Here is a 6,367-nt window from a genome sequence, read left to right as displayed (position 1 = left end):
CTGTCACTAAATCATCAATATAAGCATCAGTATCTTTCAAACCCTGAATCACAGAATTAATCATCCTCTGAAAAGTACCTGGGGCATTCTTCATCCCAAATGGAAGAACATTATACTCATATAACCCAGATGGAGTTACAAATGCAGAAATCTCTCTACCTCTGTCCGTTAATGGAACACACCAATACCCTTTCAATAAATCAATCTTTGTAAGGAACTTTGCTTTTCCAACCTTATCTACACAATCATCTACTCTAGGAATTGGATATGCATCTGTCTTCGTTACAGCATTCACCTTCCTATAGTCCGTACAAAACCTAATACTACCATCAGGTTTTGGCACCATAACACATGGCGAACTCCAATTCGAGTTAGAATGTCTAATAATATCATTCTCTAACATGTATTCAATTTCTTTCTCAGCAAGTTCACATTTTTCCATGTTCATCCTATATGGATGTTGTTTAATAGGTTTGGCATCTCCAACATCTACATCATGTGAAGCTATAGTAGTCCTTCTTGGAACATCTGGAAACAAATCCTTATACTTAAAAATCAATTCCTTCATCTGTTGTTTCTGCTCTAGCTGTAAATGTGTTAATTTCTCATCCATATTTTCCAAAATAGTCGAATTAGGTAACCTAACAGAAACAATGTTAGATTTAGAATGAAAGTCAGATGAATCATCTATCATGTTCCCAGTTAAATCAAACTCATTCTCACTAACCACAACAGTCACGGTATCAGATTGTTTCTCAAAATATGGTTTAATCATATTTATGTGGCAAAGTTGTGTTGACCTTCTACGATCTGGAGTTTTTATTACGTAATCCACATCATTAACTCTAGACACAATTTCATAAGGTCCATGAAATCTAGCTTGTAAAGGATTTGTCTGCACTGGGAAAAGAACCAACACCTTATCTCCAGGCTTAAACATCCTCATCCTAGCTTCCTTATCATACCAAGTTTTCATTTTCTCCTGAGCCAACTTTAAATTTTCCTTGGCTAAGCTACAAGCTCTATGTAACCTGTCCTTAAATTTCAAAACATAGTCCAACAAATTAGTATGCACTTCCTTACTAATCCATTGTTCCTTCAATAAAGCTAAAGGTCCTCTAACTCTATGCCCAAACACAAGTTCAAATGGACTAAAACCTAAAGATTCCTGTACCGATTCCCTGACTGCAAATAAAAGTAAGTTTATACTCTCATCCCAGTCACTTTCATTCTCCACACAATATGTCCTAATCATATTCTTGAGAGTAGAATGAAACCTCTCCAAAGCACCTTGCGATTCTGGATGGTATGCAGACGAAGTAATTTGCTTAGCTCCCAATTTATAAACTATCTGTTGAAACAATCCAGACATAAAATTACTACCTTGATCAGTTTGTATTTCCTTAGGCAATCCAAAATAAGTAAAGAATTTTATAAGAGCCTTCGTCACAGTTTTAGCTTTTATATTCCTAAGTGGTACTGCCTCTGGAAACCTAGACGAAGTACACATGATAGTCAACAAATACTGATAACCAGTTTTTGTCTTTGGTAATGGACCAACACAATCTACAATAACTTTAGAAAACGGTTCACCAAATGCTGGAATAGGTTGTAATGGAGCTACTGGTGTAACCTGATTTGGTTTACCCACAATTTGACAAGTATGGCACGTCTTACAAAACATCGCCACATCTTTTCTTAGACCAGGCCAGTAAAAATGTTTTAAAATCTTGTCCACAGTTTTCCTTACCCCTTGATGTCCACCTAAAGGCACACTATGAGCTAAAGTCAAAATCTCATTCCGATAAACTTTAGGAACAACCACCTGATAAACAACATTCCATTCCTCACTTGCAGGAATTGTAGGTGACCTCCACTTCCTCATCAACACTCCTTTTTCCAAGTAATATCCTACTGACATCTTCTCAATTTCACTACCTAGTAAAGCTTGTTCCCTTAATTTTATAATCTCAGGATCTCTATTCTGCTCTGCTATCATCTCCTTCCGAGACAGAGATAAATCTTCATAGTCAGACTTACTCCCAGAACCTTGTTCAAACAACGAAGGTAAGAAAGTCTCTGACACATCCTCAAAACTCAAATCCTGAGTTGAACAGTCATGAGTAACAACCTCATTCTACACATCAATTTTTTTAGCCATAGCTCTAGTCACAACACAAGAAAAATCTGTGTTAGAATTCACCTCTGGTTCCTCTGACTCCATTGTCAAATGCACTTCAGGAAAAACTTGTCCACCTGCCAAGTCATTACCTAACAATAAAGAAATACCCTTCACAGGTAAGCTATGCTGTAATCCTACCTTAACAAATCCTGTAACTAACCCTGACTTTAAATTTACTTCATGTAAATGTACAGGCATAAAATCACTTCCAACACCTCTTATGTAATTCACCTCACCAGTATCACTCTCTTCATTAAACTTCAACACACTATCTAACATTAATGATTGAGAAGCTCCAGTATCCCTAAGAATTTTTATTGGCACCAGAGTAGATCCTTCTTTCAAGGATACAAACCCTTCAGTTATAAAATGATCATATCCCTTTCTAACTTGGTCAGACTCTAAGAAATCCTCATTTGTATTTACCAAACCCTGTAACTTTACAGGTGCTTTAGTATGTTGCACACAAGCATCCGGAACTGCTTCCTTCTCTTTCTTTTTCAATTTGAAACAGTTAGCTATTACATGGCCAGGCTTCTTACAATAGTTACAAATAAGACCAAACTGTCTTTCCTTCACAGGTTTTCCTTCCTCCTTACCTTTCTCATTAACCTCTGATTTAATTTCTGATTTACCTTGAGTCTCCATATTATTTTTCCTCTTAAAAATTCTACCCTGAGGAAATTTATTCTTATGGATTAAAACATACTCATCAGCTAATCTAGCACAGTCCTGCAATTTATCAGTATCCCTCTCATTTAAGTAGGTCCTTACTTCAACAGGAATGCTTCTTTTAAATTCCTCCATTAAAATCAGCTCTTTCAAAGTCTCATAGTCCTCATTTACATTTTTAGAAGAAACCCATCTCTCAAAACACATAGCTTTATCATAGGCAAATTCCACATAAGTCTTTTCCACAGACTTTTTCAAACTCCTGAATCTTTCCCTGTACGCTTCTGGGACCAATTCATACGATTTGAGAATATTTTCTTTCACAATATCATAATCTAATGCTTGCGCAGCAGTTAAAGCTGTGTAAACGTGTCGTGCCTTGCCTTTGATTACACTCTGTAACAACACTGACCATTTATCTTTCGGCCACTCTGACATCCGAGCAATAGTTTCAAAATGTTGAAAATATCTCTCCACTTCTGTTTCACTAAATGGAGGGACCAATTTAATTTCTTGGCTAGCAACAAACGGTTTTTTAGAATCAGCAGACTGTTCTACAGACCTTAATTTCTCCATTGCATATTCAAAATCTCTTTGCTTTTGCTCAGCTTCCAATTTACACCTTTCTAACATCATTTGTTCAATTTGCAACTGCATCTCCAGATTACTTATTGGAAACGATTCTAAAATCGATTCTTCAAAAGCACCCGAAGCCACATAGTGAGACGCGATTTTTCTCTGTATTACAGCTTTTGATGTAGTCGGCAAAATCCCTTTAAGATGCAACCGATTAGCAAGTTCAGAGACTTCAGTTTTTTTCGCCTTCGCTAACAAGTCCGCGTCTGGCGAATCCAGAAACTCATCAATATTCATCGTTGCCGAATACCACTCACAAGCCAATCAAACAAAAAAAATCGAGCAATCCCCGTTACCAAAACACCGATTCAAAATTCAAAAAACATCTTTAACTCAAACAATTCAATTCCGGACGTAGCCCCCATATTTAATGTTACGTATTCAGGCAACAATAATTATAGATGAGTTAGACGAAGGGTTTTTATAACAAATAACACGTTTATTAAACACTGATAACAAACCCCCTTCAAAAGTAAACAAACCCAAACAATGATCCGAGCTCAGCTGCTCAAACAGTCCTTAATAGCGTTGCAGTCCCAAACAGTCTTTAAAGCAGTATTGAAAAGAACTCAGTTCTTTTAAAGCGATATGCCGACAGTTCAAAAGCTCACGGTACTTTTAAAAGGAGAGACTTTTTAAAGCGATGTAAATTCTCTTCCACGTCGATGTCCTTCGATTCCCAGCGTCGAACTCCCATGTCGAATTTTATTAAATATAACAACTTAAAGTGACTGACCTTCCTTCCACAATATTCTCAATCTCCCGCTTTTTCCAGCGGAGACTATCATGAGAATAGTAAACGAAATCCTTCCGAATGAGGATCACACAAGGTCGAAGTCAATCCATCGAAAATCGATTTTCCTCGATCTCCATTTTCCAAACTTCACTCTCCCTTAGCAAAGAAACCGTTGGCTCTGACCTTTTAAACTTTAGGCATTATATAAAACTTCATTTTTAACTAAACTGCGTCATCACATTAAATCACACAGTGATATGAAGTCATCTTGGCAAATCCAGCCACGAACTGCCCCACCTGACAGGGTGGGTCTCCCTTTTATACCCTGTAGAAAAAACCTGTCACATGACCTCTACTGGCGGGAAAATGACATCACTCCACCATTACCTCATGTCCAGTATAACTTCAACCCCAGTCACGTGACAAGGGTACCACCGTCACGTGTCACGGGTACGTAACAGTAGGGAGTCACAGAGACGGGGAGGGATGTAGGGACGGAAGGTATATCGAAATACGGAGGGGCGTAGGAGCCGGGAAGGAACATAGTGACCAGTGGGGAGCACAGAGACAGGGACTGGTGAAGGAATGGGGGGGGGGGTGAAATCGTAGTCACGAGAAGGGTTTTAGGGACTAGGAGAGCGTCACAGAGACAGTGTGTAGGGTAGGGACTAGAGGGGCTCACAGTCGGGAAGGTGTGTAGGGGACGGATGTGCTCAGATACGGGGAGGGGTATAGGAAACCGAGGGAATCACAGAGACAAGGAGGGATGTAGGGGACGGAGGGGCTAACAGAGACGGGGAGGATTAACAACTCCCACACAACACACTTTGAAGATAACTGTTAATTTGGAATTTGGTTTAAAAAAATAGCTGATACTCACTGCAGTCGTCGCCACACACAGCTGGGGTTGGGAAGGAGAAGGAGAAGACGATCAGTGGATGACAGGACCTGCAAGTCTATATTCTTATACACTAAGTGGGGAAACAGGAGCATTCTGTTCGGGTGTCTATGTCCACTCTCACCTTCCGAACCATTTATCCGGTGACTCCACTTCGTTGGGAGCTTGTCGAGAATTTAACTGTCGCCAAACACTTGGAAATCCCTACAGCTGTACGGTGCAGAGCATTCTGCAGAATGGAAAGGGGCTGCAGAGTGTTATAGACTCCGCCAGCTCCATCACGGCCACAACCGTTCCCATAATCGAGGACGGCTTCAAGAAGCGGTGCCTCAAGAAGGTAGCATCCATCACTAGGACCCTCACCACCCAGGGCATGTCCTCTTTTCATTAAAACCATCGGGGAGGAGTTATAGGAACCCGAACATCTACACTCAGCGATTCAGTGGGCAGCACGGCAGTGTAACAGTTAACGGAACACTATTACAGCGCCAGCGATCTGGTTCAATTCCAACACTGTGGGTGAGGTGTTTGTACGTTTTCCTAGTGATCGAGTGGGTTCCTTTCGGGTCCTCCGGTTCTCCCCCACATTCCAAAAGTGTGCGATTAGCAGGGTATAAACACAAGAATCTCTGCAGATGCCGGAAATCGAAAACAACAGACACAAAATGCCGGAGGAACTTTGCAGGTCAGGCAGCATCTATGGAAATGAACAAAGGCGACGTTTCCCGTCCAAACCCTTCTTCAGGAGTGGAAAAGAAGAGGGAAGTTACCAAATTAAAACGGTGGGGGAAGGGAAGGATGCTAACTAGAACGTGATAGGTGAAGACAGGTGGGTGGGAAAGGTGAAGGGCTGGAGATGAAGGAATCTGATAGGAGAGGAGAATGAACCAGAGGAGCAAGGGAAGTAGAAGGGGCACAGCGGGAGGTGATAGACAGATGAGAAGAGGTAGAAGGCTGAAGAAGAATAGAAGAAGGGAAGGAAAGATTTTCTTACTGGGTAAAAAATCGACATTTATGCCATTAGATTAGAGGCTACACGCTATATAAGGTGTTGCTCCTCCACGCTGAATGTGGCTTATCGCGGCACAAGAGGAGACCATGGACCGACATGTTGGAACGGGAATGGGAATTGGAATTAAAATGCTTGGTCACTGGGAAGTTATGCTTGTGGCGGATAGAGCGAAGGTGCTCAGTGAATCTTCCCCCTAACTTACAATGGTTACCACCAATATAGAGGAAGGGT

This window comes from Hemitrygon akajei, chromosome 1 (assembly GCF_048418815.1).
Source record: "Hemitrygon akajei chromosome 1, sHemAka1.3, whole genome shotgun sequence".
NCBI classification, from domain to species: Eukaryota; Metazoa; Chordata; class Chondrichthyes; order Myliobatiformes; family Dasyatidae; genus Hemitrygon; species Hemitrygon akajei.
Note: the sequence above shows the minus strand (reverse complement) of the source record.